This window comes from Podarcis filfolensis (assembly GCF_964270895.1).
Source record: "Podarcis filfolensis genome assembly, chromosome: 4".
Taxonomy (NCBI): Eukaryota; Metazoa; Chordata; class Lepidosauria; order Squamata; family Lacertidae; genus Podarcis; species Podarcis filfolensis.
Genome location: NC_139607.1, coordinates 94,060,547 through 94,074,521, shown reverse-complemented (window position 1 = coordinate 94,074,521; position 13,975 = coordinate 94,060,547). Strand labels below are relative to the sequence as shown.

General features: G+C 48.2%; 1 protein-coding gene across 14 annotated transcripts in view; it reads right to left on the bottom strand.

The window, feature by feature from the left end:
- TENM4 (teneurin transmembrane protein 4) overlaps positions 1 to 13,975 on the bottom strand; it is a 645,582-nt gene that overhangs the window by 289,731 nt on the left and 341,876 nt on the right. The gene's annotated exons all lie outside the window — the stretch shown is intronic.

The window sequence follows — 13,975 nt, the reverse complement described above, 5'->3', positions numbered from 1 at the left end:
GGCGATTGCATGATGAAACTGAGCCGTAACAGATAAGGAGCAAAAGTCAATCGAACATCAAGAGAGAGGGTGCTTTGGAGTGCGGAACGCTAGGGGTGGAGAGATGCTTCGTTGGGTATCATTTGATGAGGGGGTCCTTCTCCTTGCCAGAAGTGAAGGAAGGAAGGGGCTTGCCCCAGTGGCACAGCTGGAAAGGGCTGCAGCTCAACAGGTAGAGCATCCATGGGGGGGGGGGCGAGGTCCTGGGTTCATCCCCCCCAAAAAACGTCCAGCTATAGGACTGGGAATCCTGCCTGCCTGGGATCTTGCAGAGCTGCTGCCAGTCAGTGCCAATGATGCTCAGCCAAATGGACCAATTCTCTGGCTCAGTGTATAAAGGTTAAGGGACCCCTGACCATTAGGTCCAGTCGTGGACAACTCTGGGGTTGTGGCGCTCATCTTGCTTCATTGGCCGAGGAAGCCGGTGTTCAGCTTCCGGGTCATGTGGCCAGTATGACTAAGCCGCTTCTGGGGAACCAGAGCAGCGCACGGAAACACCGTTTACCTTCCTGCCGGAGCGGTACCTATTTATCTACTTGCACTTTGACGTGCTTTTGAACTGCTAGGTTGGCAGGAGCAGGGACCGAGCAACGGGAGATCACCCCGTCGCAGGGAATCAAACTGCCAACCTTCCGATCGGCAAGTCCTAGGCTCTGTGGTTTAACCCACAGTGCCAACCGCGTCCCTGGCTCAGTGTATGGCAGCTCCCAATGTTTCTGCAATACACGGCAGAGGATTGGAAAGAAAGGGAGCTCAACAAATCTTTGTTATTTCCGTAGCATACAGGTGTGGCCGACACGTAACTCTGTCAGCCATGGTTTCATTTACACACACAGCCGCCACGCTGGACCCAGAAAATATAAAATTTGCCACCCAACCGGGGGCCTCTGGCAGAGAAGAAGGTTTCCTGTCAGTATTTTTTTGCATGCACAAAATGGGATAATAGGTTTTATTGCAGTTAAAGTGGATTAAAGCACTCTTGTCTCCCTGGCGCAATAAATCCAGGTTTTTTTATTTTGGAAAAAAAAATTATATTTGGAAACTGATGGGGGAAATGTACTGAAAAGGGTAGGGTGGTGTAATAATTAACAGGAAGGTGCATAAACACCCCACGTTCAAATCACTGTCATATGACCTCTCCACAAACAAATCCTCAATAGAGTTGGGCACAGAACCCATCCTGCTAATTCTCTGAGGTTGAAAGTATCCCACAAAGTAAAACCAAACACACACAAAAAATTCACACAAAAAAACTCATTTTTTAAAACAACTGGATCATCACCGCTTGCAGGCTAAAATGCAGCATTAAAAAAATGAAGCCCTCAGAACCAGGGCTAACCATTTATAAAAGTAATCAGCAGGAGAATCAAAGGTTTGTTTTTTAGAAGGAAAGCCTTTAAACACTATCAGAACATAGATGAAGAGGGAGAGGGCCAGGTTAGTTATAACATTTTTATTTTTTAGAAGTTTAGGAGAAGGTGAGTTTATTATTAATTTTAGAAACTGGATTTTCCTATTCTACTCTAATCTGAAAATTTTGCCTCCACTTCCCACCTTTTAAAACTTTATACTTATTATCATAATTTATCATCACTGAAAGCTAGATGCTCCTATTTTGTTTTGGTTTGTGTATACATATATAGCATGTTATGTACTAGGAATGGTTTGTTTGTTATTAATGAGTTTGATGCGAATGTAAAAGTTTGATTTTTAAAATAAATAAATAAATAAATGGGAAACAACTTAAATCTTCTGGAGCAGGAAGTAATTCTTCCTATTGCCCATTGTTAATAATAATAATAATAATAATAATTTATTATTTATACCCCGCCCATCTGGCTGGGCCTCCCCAGCCACTCTGGGCGGCTTCCATAGAAACCAAAAATACAGTAAAATATTGTTATTATTACTATATATTTATTTTTTAAGTGTGTCCTTTATTGGGGGGGGTTCCCTTCATTCATATCTCACTGCTGCCTGAAAGGCAGGATTTGTGCAGCAAATTACATCTGAGGGTCTTGTAGACGCTACAGGAATCATAGAGTCATAAGAGTTGAAGGGATCCCAAGGGTCATCTAGACCAACCCCCTGTAACGCAGGAAATCTACACCTGTGTGTGTACACGTGTTTATTTGTGTGCCTGCGTGGGTGCCCTCTGACGATCTGTGGCCACCCTGGGATCTTGGAAACCCCAAAACTAGCCTCAACAGAACATGGCAATTTGGCTGCAAAACCTGCCCCAAACACCATGCACATGTTTTAGTCTGGTTGTCAGAAGCACCTAGCAGTCCATAACTGAACACTTCGCTGCACACCCTATAGCGATTTTTGAACTGTTTCCAACCTTTTGAGTGGGTGCATATCTGCATGAAATCCATCCTTCCCATTCTAGGCTGCAATTTGGCTTAGTTTAAAGATAAAAAGGTTCCCGTTGTTGCAATTGATAGCTTCCCACTAAATCAGGGGTAGGCAAATTAAGGCCCGGGGGCTGGATGCGGCCCAAGCTGGTAGCTTGGAGAACACTGTCCAACCATCTCGTCCTCTGTCGTCCCCTTCTCCTTGTGCCCTCCATCTTTTCCAACATCAGGGTCTTTTCCAGGGAGTCTTCTCTTCTCATGAGGTGGCCAAAGTATTGGAGCCTCAGCTTCAGGATCTGTCCTTCCAGTGAGCACTCAGGGCTGATTTCCTTAAGAATGGATCGCTTTGATCTTCTTGCAGTCTATGGGACTGTCAAGAATCTCCTCCAGCACCGCTTCCCCTTAGGACACCCCTATTTTCATCAGTGAAGTGTATGGAGTTATGTGACCCCCTGAGCCAAGGGGATAAGTAACTCTACAACCTTTAGAACACATCTGAATGCTGCACTGTGTAGGGAAGGGTTTTTTTTTTTTTAAAGGTTAATGTTTTATTATGTTTTTCTATATGTTGTAGGCCAGCCAGAGTGGCTGGGGCAACCCAGTCAGATCAAAGGGGTATTATTATTATTATTATTATTATTATTATTATTATTATTATTAATGTCCCTATTTTCATCAGAGAACAACCAACAACCACCGCAGGAGAGACCAGAGATCACTGGACCAGCAACCTGTTCCCACGGCAACAAACCAGAGATGCCTACAGGAAGGAGAACCAAGTTCTGAGCACAGCACCACTCCAAGAAGGCCTTCCCAAAATTCCCGGGAACATCACTAAAACTGCCCTTTTATTATTATTATTATTTTACAAACGCCCTGGGAACGGGAGGCAGAAAGTAGCGTAATCCTGGGGAGCGACCGCGCACTTTCCGTTAACTGCAAAGAAAACAAATCGCCCCGAGAAATTTGTGCCAGACTCTGCAAAAACAACAAAAATAAAACTTTATAATACTTTCTAACATGTTGTATAAAAGTTACGGGCTGGCGTAACCAAAACCATACGGCGACTGCACAGTATCTCTTTCCAAAAGGCATGCGGGGAGGGTCAGGGCGCGGGGGGGGGGGGCGAGGAACCGGCAAAGGGTTTTATCTGTTCAGCATTGCCTCCCCCGCACCCACCCAGAAAAAAAGATTTGCTAAGGTTCAGAGAACTAAAAGCCCATTTCTCCTCCCTCGCTTCCTCCCTTCCTTGCATTTGGTCGCTGGACCATGTCACGATGGCAGGGGGGCTGGCGTGAAATCCCCTCCCTGGTTTATGTCGAGCTTGCCTTGTACATTGTCGAAATTGCACATCGCTCCCCACCCCACCCCCTTCTCTCTCTTTGTCAGTAGGGTTTTGATCACAGCTTGTGCTGCGGCCCCATCCGTGAGGCCCCGAAGTTTCGGAGCAAGCAGATGAATGAAGCCCCAAGCCCTCCCATGTTAAAAGGTGCTGCGTGTAATTCAGACCCCCGTCCCCCGAAGACCAAAGTGCAACTATAACTCCATCTGTACAAGAGAGAGAGAGATTTGGTCTCGCCCCGTGGCCACATATATCACATCCATGCAATGCTGACAAAGCCAAACGCCACCAATGTCGTTCTGCTGCTTTGTTTACCATTGGCGACGATGTAACCTTAGGTAAAGGTAAAGGGACCCCTGACCATGAGGTCCAGTCGTGACCGACTCTGGGGTTGCGGCGCTCATCTCACTTCATTGGCTGAGGGAGCCGGCGTACAGCTTCTGGGCCATGTGGTCAGCAGAACTAAGCCGCTTCTGGCGAACCAGAGCAGCGCACAGAAACGCCATTTACCTTCCCGCCGGAGCAGTACCTATTTATCTACTTGCACTGGCGTGCTTTCGAACTACTAGGTGGGCAGGAGCTGGGACTGAGCAACAGGAGCTCACCCCGTGGCGGGGATTCGAACTGCAGACCTTCTGATCGGCAAGTCCTAGGCTCTGTGGTTGAACCCACAGCACCACCCACGTCCCAGCGATGTAACCTTACCCATGGTCTGTTCTCCCACTTACAGACGTACCTTTCCGCACTGGTTAGAATGCAGGGTTCCTAATCTCCCCACTGCCTGAATAAGGTTTTCTGGAGCCCCGGAAACTCACAGTGGCCCCACCCCACTCCAAAATTCTCTTTGCATCCCAAATAAATGGAGTTCTGCTGTTAACTACTGGGCTGGTTCAGGTCAGCCTACGGAATTAGGGTATATAGCTACATGTGCTATATACAAAGAATCATTTTCTATCTCAGGTGTCAGGAGTGAGCCAGCAATAAATCACACAGAGTAAGTGAAGAGAACTCTTTATTGGAAGAAATAGGGGGTCTGCTCAGGGGTGCCTGGCCTAATGAGCACAGCAACTCTTCTTTGGTAGGTCTTGACCCTATGAGGCAGTTGTGGAGGCTGAAGGTCCCAGAATTCCCACAGCAGCCTAAATCTCCTCCTCCCTCAGGTCCTTCCCAAGAAATCTGAGACTGCGCCCGTGTCTCCCTCTGCTCCCCACGCTTCATACCTCTCCTGGTCCTGTGGGGACCAGGCAGCAGGGAAGCTTGTCACAGCAGGAGGGGGAGACACCTTGGCTTCTTCACCAGCCTGATTCATCTCTGCCTCTTGGCCTCCTCCCCCCACCCTGCTGCCTCTGCTTCTCTCTGGCACGAACTCTCCCTCCTCATTAAACCCTGTTACCCCTTCAGCTTCCGACACCACCTCCTCTTCCCAGGCTTCTCCCCCTTCTCCCTCGTTGTCCCACCACCAATCCCTGGGCTCTGAGCCTTCTTCCCTTGGGGGTTTCCCTGCTGGTTCCTCCCACCACTCCTCTGTGTCCAGCCAGTCCATGACATCAGGGGTGGGGAACGACCTGCCCATGGGCCAACTTTGGCCTGCTAGGCTGTTTCAGGGAAACAGAAGCAGAGTTTGCCATTCAGAAGCCTATGGAGACCTGGCAGGAAGGACAATGAATGGCAATACTAGCTGGGTAAGGCTGGACGTGGGTGGCACTGTGGTCTAAACCACAGAGCCTAGGGATTGCCGATCAGAAGGTCAGCGGTTCGAATCCCCGCAACAGGGTGAGCTCCTGTTACTCTGTCTGAGCTCCTGCCCACCTAGCAGTTCAAAAGCATGTCAAAGTGAAAGTAGATAAATAGGTACCACTCCGGCGGGAAGGTAAACGGCGTCTCCGTGCGCTGCTCTGGTTCACCAAAAGCGGTTTAGTCATGCTGGACACATGACCCGGAAGCTGTACGCAGGCTCCCTCGGCCAATAAAGCGAGATGAGCGCCGCAACCCCAGAGTCGGCCACGACTGGACCTAACGGTCAGGGGTCCCTTTACCTTTAAGGCTGGAAAAGAGGCCCTTCCAAGCTCCTGAAATCCTCAGCTGGAATCCGAGTGCTGCTGCCAACTTGGCCTCTTGGATCCACTGGTCTCACACAATGAAAATTAGGAGTGTATAGACAATTTCTTGCCGCCTTTCAGATTCAAAGTCCCTTGGTCAGAATCAACATTATATTGCAAGCAGCAGTCAATGAAGCAGAGCAAGGGGAAGGAAAAATGGCTACCAGGCATCCTTGCAGTGGATGCAGGGACAAAGCGCAGCAACATTTTTCGCAGCAGGGACAATGATGCCATCTCCCGGAAGGGTATATGCCAATCTTCTGCACGGGGCAATAAATGAGCTTTTTTTCCTTCCTGGAGGGAAATCCACCAAACAAACTAAGCAGAGGAAGAGGGAGGTTTCATTAGTATGAATGGCTAAGGGCGGAACTCCTTGTTTTAAGATGCTCAGGTCCTTTTATTTTGGGCAGCCAAAATGTCACTAAGCATGAGCAAGCTTTAGGGTCCGACAGAACTCTTCATTGGGAGAGGAACTGCAGCACAGTGGCGGGGGAATTTGCTTTGCGTGCAGAAAGTCTCGGGTTCAATTCCTAGCATTGCTAGGTAGGGCAGGGAGTTTCCCCTGCCTAAAACCCTGGGGAGCTGCTGCCAGTCGGTGTAGACAATACTAAGTTAGATGGACAATGGGTCCAATAGCTTTTCCCATGCTTCCCATCAGGCTGGATTCTAAGTTGTGGGGAGCAAAGAAACTGGCTTAGTATTGAAGCTATAATGTCCACACTGGTCATTTTTACTGCATAGAACAAGGTTTGGGTCACCCACTGTTTTTGGACTACAATTCCTATCATCTCTGACCACTGGTTCTGCTAATGGGAGTTGTAGTCCAACAAGAGCTGGAGAGCTAAGTTTGGGAAACCTTGGTATAGAAAGGGCATAGACATGAACAACATGCACCCCAGAATTTACAACCACTCCCTCCTCATCCCGTGCAGTTTTGGGCCTTGGTCCACTCAATTCTGGTATTCCCCTCCTTCTCCTCTTTCATTCCTTCCACCCTCTCCCCTCTTTCTCTCCCTCTCTTGTCTCCCTCCCACTTTCAAGGACGCACCCCCCCCCAGTGGAACAAATAACCTGCTGACAACTGCATGCCAACCCTTTGACACCTTGTTCCAAGAAGCCTTCAGAGGATGTGTAAAAATATCTGAGGCTGAAAGGCGTGAGAGAGAGAGAGAGAGGGAGAGAGAGAGAGAAACACACCTGGAAATGGTAAATGAAAGCAGTTGCTAAGATGCACTTTGCTGAAAGGGACTCAGTTTAGGGGTAAACAAGATGCATTCTTTCCATGTAGAAATGCGTAAAGTTACAAGCAGTGCAGAGAGAAACCATTTGCTTCTCAAAATTCTACGCACGATGTTTAGCATCTTCATCAAGCACGGAGGACCTTTTCTCCAGCCTGAGAGCCACATTCCAGCTGGGATAGCTCAGTCAGTAGTGCATATGAAATGGGCATAAAGGTAAAGGGACCCCTGACCGTTAGGTCCAGTCGCGGTCGACTCTGGGGTTGTGGCACTCATCTCGCTTTATTTGCCGAGGGAGCCGGCGTACAGCTTCTGGGTCATGTAGCCAGCATGACTAAGCCGCTTCTGGTGAACCAGAGCAGCACACGGAAACGCCATTTACCTTCCCGCCGGAGCGGTACCTATTTATCTACTTGCACTTGATGTGCTTTCGAACTGCTAGGTTGGCAGGAGCAGGGACTGAGCAACGGGAGCTCACCCCGTCACGGGGATTCAAACCGCCAACCTTCTGATCGGCAAGCCCTGGGCTCTGTGGTTTAACCCACAGCACCACCCACATCGCATGAAATGGGCTTATAGACTCCCAACTCCTATTGGTCCCAGGCAACATGGCCAAACATCAGGGATGATGCTTGCACAAGTAGGCACATAGGGTGGTGTTGTGATCTAAACCAATGAGCCTCTTCGGCTTGGTGATCAGAATGTCAGTGGTTTGAATCCCTGCAACGGAGTGAGCTCCCGTTGCTCTGTCCCAGCTCCTGCCAACCTAACAGTTCGAAAGCACACCAGTGCAAGTAGATAAATAGGTACCGCTGTGGCAGGAAGGTAAACGGCGTTTCCGTGCGCTCTGGCACTTGTCACGGTCCTCCATGCGCCAGTAGCAGTTTAGTCATGCTGGCCACATGACCTGGAAAGCTGGTTGTGGACAAACCGGCTCCCTTGGCCTGAAAGCGAGATGAGCGCCACAAACCCATAGTTGCCTTTGACGGGACTTAGCCGCCCAGGGGTCCTTTACCTTTTACTTTTACAAGTAGGCACATAGTTTAACCAAAGAAATAAAGTTAGTTAAAGCCGTTTCTTCCACACTATTTCAAACTGAATGAAATCCCCAAAGTGTGAAGGAAAGGAGCAAGGTGAGATTCTAAAATACGCACAAAGGTAAGATGAGCCATGTTTGGTGTTTTCTTTTTCTTTTTTTAAAAAAAGGTATTCTAGCAAAAAAATCACACCTGGGAACCGAGAACCCCTTACTTGTTGAAATGTGTTGAATGGATTGCAGAAATGTGTGGTGGGGGGTGGCGGCAGAGGGCTGCCTAAATCTGAGGGGCTGCAGCTGGCCTCCTTTACAATTTAAACACAGGCAGAGTTAGAAACACACACACTAACTTTGCCAAAGTTTCAGAGCTGTGGAGCTCCATGCTGCGTTCAGGGAGAGGGTGAGAAAAGCAATTTGTATCCCTCTAGAGCTGCTATTTACAAAAAGAGGGAAGTGTATGATTTGAAAAGCATTATCTGTGATCCTGGGGTTTTTCCTCCCCGTGTCCCCCAGATGGGAGGGTCTAGGGCAGGGGTGACGCGGGGGCTCAATCCAGCCTCTGGGCAAATTTTTCAAGTCCTCCGAGACCCCACTGGTTTTGGTTTTGGCAGCGGCGGCAGAAAGAAATCAAATTTAGAGTGGGCTGGATGCTAGAGTGAGTGGACCCCATAACCCGATGAGATGCAGCCCCAAACATCTGGGACCAGGGTTACTAGGAAAAGCTAACATAGTAAATTAATTACAGTGGTACCTCAGGTTACAAATGCTTCAGGTTACAGACTCCGCTAACCCGGACGAGTAGTACCTCGGGTTAAGAACTTTACCTCAGGATGAGAACAGAAATTGCGCCGTGGCGGCAGTGGAAGGTCCCATTAGCTAAAGTGGTACCTCAGGTTAAGAACAGTTTCAGGTTAAGAACGGACCTCCGGAATGAATTAAGTTCGTAACCAGAGGTACCACTGTACAGTGATGAGATTCAGACTAGCTGCCACACTATAGCAGAAGCAAGCAATTTCGCATCTATGCTTCCCAGGATAAGTGTTCAAAGCAAGCTTTGGACTAGGACCAGTCTTTTTCTCTGCTGGTAGGAAAACAAACAAATGACGCCTCCTTTGCACAGATTGTTGTGAGTACTTGCAGGGCTGTCTTAAGCATATCTGGCGCCATGGTGCAAAGCTCCCTCCAGCGCCTCCCCCCCCCCCCGTTTCCCAGAGGTTTTAGGGAGGATGGCGCTGCCGGCGGAGCTGGAGGAGGCGGGCAGCGGCTGTAGGGTGGCTCGTGTAACGGGGAAGAGGCAGAGGTTGGACGCGGCACCTCCCGGCTCAGCTGGCCACTTCGTGCCGCGATGGCCACGGCAGACAGAGGCTCCAGGCATGGAGCCACTTCGGCGTGGCATGGCCGCGTCCAGCCTCCGCCTCTTCCCTGGAGCCCTCCAGAACTTGGCGCCTTGGCACCCCGCGCCACTAGCCTCTATGGATAAGACGCCCCTGAGTACTTGCAATGGACTCTCACTTTTGCATAGCTTGTGAAGAAACCTGTCAAATTGTCTCAAGAGCTCCAACCAGGCCAAGGGAGGGAGGGGAGGCAGATACACAAAGCAGATAAACTGAATTGCATTGCAGGGGGCTGTGCTGGACTAGTGTTTGAAATTCGCTAGGTGCATTTTGCACCTGGGTATTGGCCACTTGCAACCAAGTGAAGATGCCCGGGCAGCAGGATGGCACCTGAAGTCTCCACCATCTAGACATGCATGCCTGGGAAACCCTTGGATCTTGCCTGTTTTCGCACACTAGAAACACACCCTGTAGAATTTTGTTATACCGTGGCACCTCGGTTTCCGAAGGTCTCCGTTAACAAACGTTTCGGTTTTCGAACGCTGTAAACCTGGAAGTAAATGCTTTGGTTTTCGAACATGCCTCAGAAGTCGGACATGCCACGCGGCTTCCGTACTGAGTTTTCTGTACTGAGTTTTTCGTACTGAGTTTTCCGTATTGAGGCTTCCGTGTTGAGTTTTCAGTTTTTGAACGTTTCAGAACTCGAACGCTCTTCCGGAACGGATTATGTTCAAAAACTGAGGTACCACTGTATTTTATCTGCCCAACTGGAATGAATTTTAGGAACCCAAAAGTCGTATTGAAAAATACGACTTTTGAGCCATCTGGTCCAAAAATGGCAGCTAGGCATTCCGTTTTGGCGACCGTAACCGTGGTTTAAGGAGCCATTTGGCACCTAGATTATATATCTGGACTAGATGACCCTTGGGGTTCCTTTGTCCCTACAATCCTATGATTCTGTGAAAGGTAGTAATGCTAGAGATTGAAAAGACATGATGTATTATTGGTAAGAGAACATTAAACAGTACTTTATCTGACTGTTATCAGGGAGAGGCAGTATGATGTAGTGGTTGGAATGTTGTACCAGCACCCAGGAGACCAGTGTTCAAATTCTTACTCAGCCTTGAAGCTCGTGGGGTGATCATGGACCAGGCAGTAACCTGCTTAAATTTAACCTAACCTACCTACTTTACCATACATCACTTTACCATATAAATCACTACTGGTTTTCCCAGTAGTGATGTATGGAAGTGAGAGCTGGACCATAAAGAAGGCTGATCGCCGAAGAATGGATGCTTTTGAATTATGGTGCTGGAGGAGACTCTTGAGAGTCCCATGGACTGCAAGAAGATCAAACCGATCCATTCTGAAGGAAATCAGCCCTGAGTCCTCACTGGAAGGACAGGTCCTGAAGCTGAGGCTCCAATACTGTGGCCACCTCATGAGAAGAGAAAACTCCCTGGAAAAGACCCTGATGTTGGGAAAGATGGAGGGCACAAGGAGAAGGGGACAATAGAGGACGAGATGGTTGGACAGTGTTCTTGCAGCTACCAGCAGGAGTCTGACCAAACTGCGGGAGGCAGTGGAAGACAGGAGTGCCTGGCGTGCTCTGGTCCATGGGGTCACGAAGAGTCAGACACAACTAAACGACTAAACAACAACCTACTTTACAGGGTTGTTGAGAAGATAAAATGGGGAAAGAGAGATGTATGCATGCCACTTTGAGATCCTTGCAGGAAAGGGGCGAGATATAAATGTAATTAATTACAAATAAATAAACACAAGCTGTGTTACTTATCAGCCTGAAAAGGAATATTTTAATACAAATAAGGAAATAGTCAACATGTGGCGACCCCAGTTAAAGCCCTTTGCAGTCTGATTCTATCCAGCATTTCTCCCCCACTCTTTCCGTACCTGGTGAAAATGAAATCCAATCGTGGTAAATGCTAACTTCGAAGTATTCCTGCCTTTCCTGTGCTTATCTCTGAATTTCACCACATGAGGAGATGGGGGAAACAACCCTGGGAAAGTTATAGAGAATTGTATTCTCCTGTTGACAGCCACCCATGTAAGCAAGGCTTTTTTCTACCGCTGGAACTCACTGGAACTCAGTTACGGCACCTCTCAGGTGGGCACAACTGCCCTTGGAAGAGAACAAGCGTGGCATTCAAGGTGAGTTGTGGCACATCTTTCGCTAGAAAAATAGTAAGGGAAGTAACATCCTGCGTACTTGCTTATGACGGAAAGCACATGCCCTCTTTCAAGTGCTTAATTTACAAACTGTTCATTTTCGCTACGACTAGTCATCATCAGTCAGGAGCGGGTCACACCCACACTGATTGGATCCTATATTTATTTAAACAGGCTCTTGTATTCATTAAGTAAGGTCTCGCATTCATTTGTGCTTTGCATAATAGCATGACACATTCCTTTTTCTCTCCCTCTCTCTCGCATTGCTTTTGGGCTTCACTTTGGAAGATATATGCATTTCTTTCTATATTCATGGGATTTGCTTAGATTATCGCATTATTTATTTATTTATTTATTTATTTATTTGGCTGTCTCCATCTGGTGAAGCGAAGCTTTAGGTCACAAATATTTATGCCACACTGTAGTACAAAGTGTGCTGGTCCCGGGGGGGGGGGAAGGGGGGTTACCGTGTGGCGTGGTCTGAGTCCGGTTCTAGGTCAAGGGTATGGGCACTGTCCGTCAAGGGCGAAGTGGGGTCCAAGGCAAGGAGCTGGGCGTGGTCAGGAACTCTGGAAGAGCAGGACAGGGTGCTGGCAGGAACAGGTTACCGACGATGTTGCTCCCGCAACCTGGGACTGGGCTGACTGGCCTTTATCTCCTCTGAGGCATAGGGCAGTCTCGACCCACAGGTGACTCGCCTCACCTGGCCTTAAGGCGAGCCCTCCTCCTGTGTGAACTTAGAACCCTCCGCCTCTCTGCCCTGAGCCTCTGCAGCTCCGGAGAGGCTGGAGGGTCACTGGACCCAAGGCAACCTCACCTTCCCCTGACAGGGCTGGGAGAGGAGCACCTGCAGGCAATGGGTCCTTGATCACCTCCGGAGCCAGAGCGGATTCAGCTGGTGTCTGCTCCTGAGGATCCAGCACAGGTGAGGGCCCTTCAGGTTCAAGCCCCTGCCCCAGCTCAGCTGGCCCTGGAGGCGGGGACTCCTGTGCAGGCTGGGATTCCTCAGGTTCAGCCTCTGAATAGGATTCCCAGGCCATCACACCAAGGAACGATGCATTGCTCGAGATGTTTTGCAGGCGAGTCAAAAGGACAAGGGGATGTTTTGCACAGGAGAGTCAAAAGGTTTGTCCTAGGAATATGGCAATGGGGCTCATCCATGGATCTGCTCTCCTTCTGATTGACTAAAAGGTTCACAAAGGGGTGAAAAGAACGTATGTAAACTGAGCTGGAAAGTGAGTTGAAAGAGGAAAAGTTGCAAAGTTGTGCAGCCAGAATTGCTAAGAGCAAGGAGTTGAAAAACAAGAAGAGAGAAGAAGGTTTTAAACACTTTAAGAGAGCTGGAATGCTGGGAAGTGTTAGAGCTCAGCTCACAGTAGGGTAGTGCAGCAGAAAAGAGCAAACTGAATAGCAAAAAAAAACCAAAAAAACAACAACCCAGAAGCTGAACGAAGGGATGCAAATTGATATTGCCTTGGTTAGGGAAACAGTTCTGAATAGGTTTAGCTGGATGCTTTCATCTCTACTTATTTTTATTTGCTTTTATGGGTACTAAACTGCAAAATTAGGTGCTCCCCCTTTCAGTTATTCTCAAAAACTGTTTGATTTGATGTCTGAATAAAAATGCAAGAAAACGTTTTTAAAAAAAGAAAGAAATATGAACTGGGGCTTTGATATCCACCCCATCCTCAAGCCAATCGAGGAAGCAGGTAGGTCCAGTGAAAGTACCAAAAGCTGTTTTATTATGTATTTCGTGTTTTTTATATTGTGATTTTATGCTGTGAACCGCCCTGAGGTCTATGGGTCTTCTTCTTTGGTGATCCCTCATAGCCGAGTAAGATTGTCTTCCATAAACACGGTTTTAACAGGGAGTCCGTAAGTGACTGTGGAGGCCAATTATAGATCCACACATCCTTCCACAGTGGGGACATAGGTTTCCCGGGTGGGAGTTGATCACAATGAGGGTTTGCCAAGCATGCCTTCCTCTTAGCATGTTTCTCCCTTGCGTCCTGAGTTCGAGTGTCTTCAAAGCCCACGACACCTTTGGTAAAGGCTGTTCTCCAATTGGAGCGCTCGCAGGCCAGTGTTTCCCAGTTGTCGGTGTTTATACTACCTTTTTTTTAGATTTGCCTTGAGAGTCTTTAGACCTCTTTTGTTGACCACCAGCATTACACAGTATAGGGTGGTATAATAATAATAATAATAATAATAATAATAATAATAATAATACAGGATGAGAACAGAAATCGTGCTCCGGCGGCGCGGCGGCAGCAAGAAGCCCCATTAGCTAAAGTGGTGCTTCAGGTTAAGAACAGTTTCAGGTTAAGAACGGACCTCTGG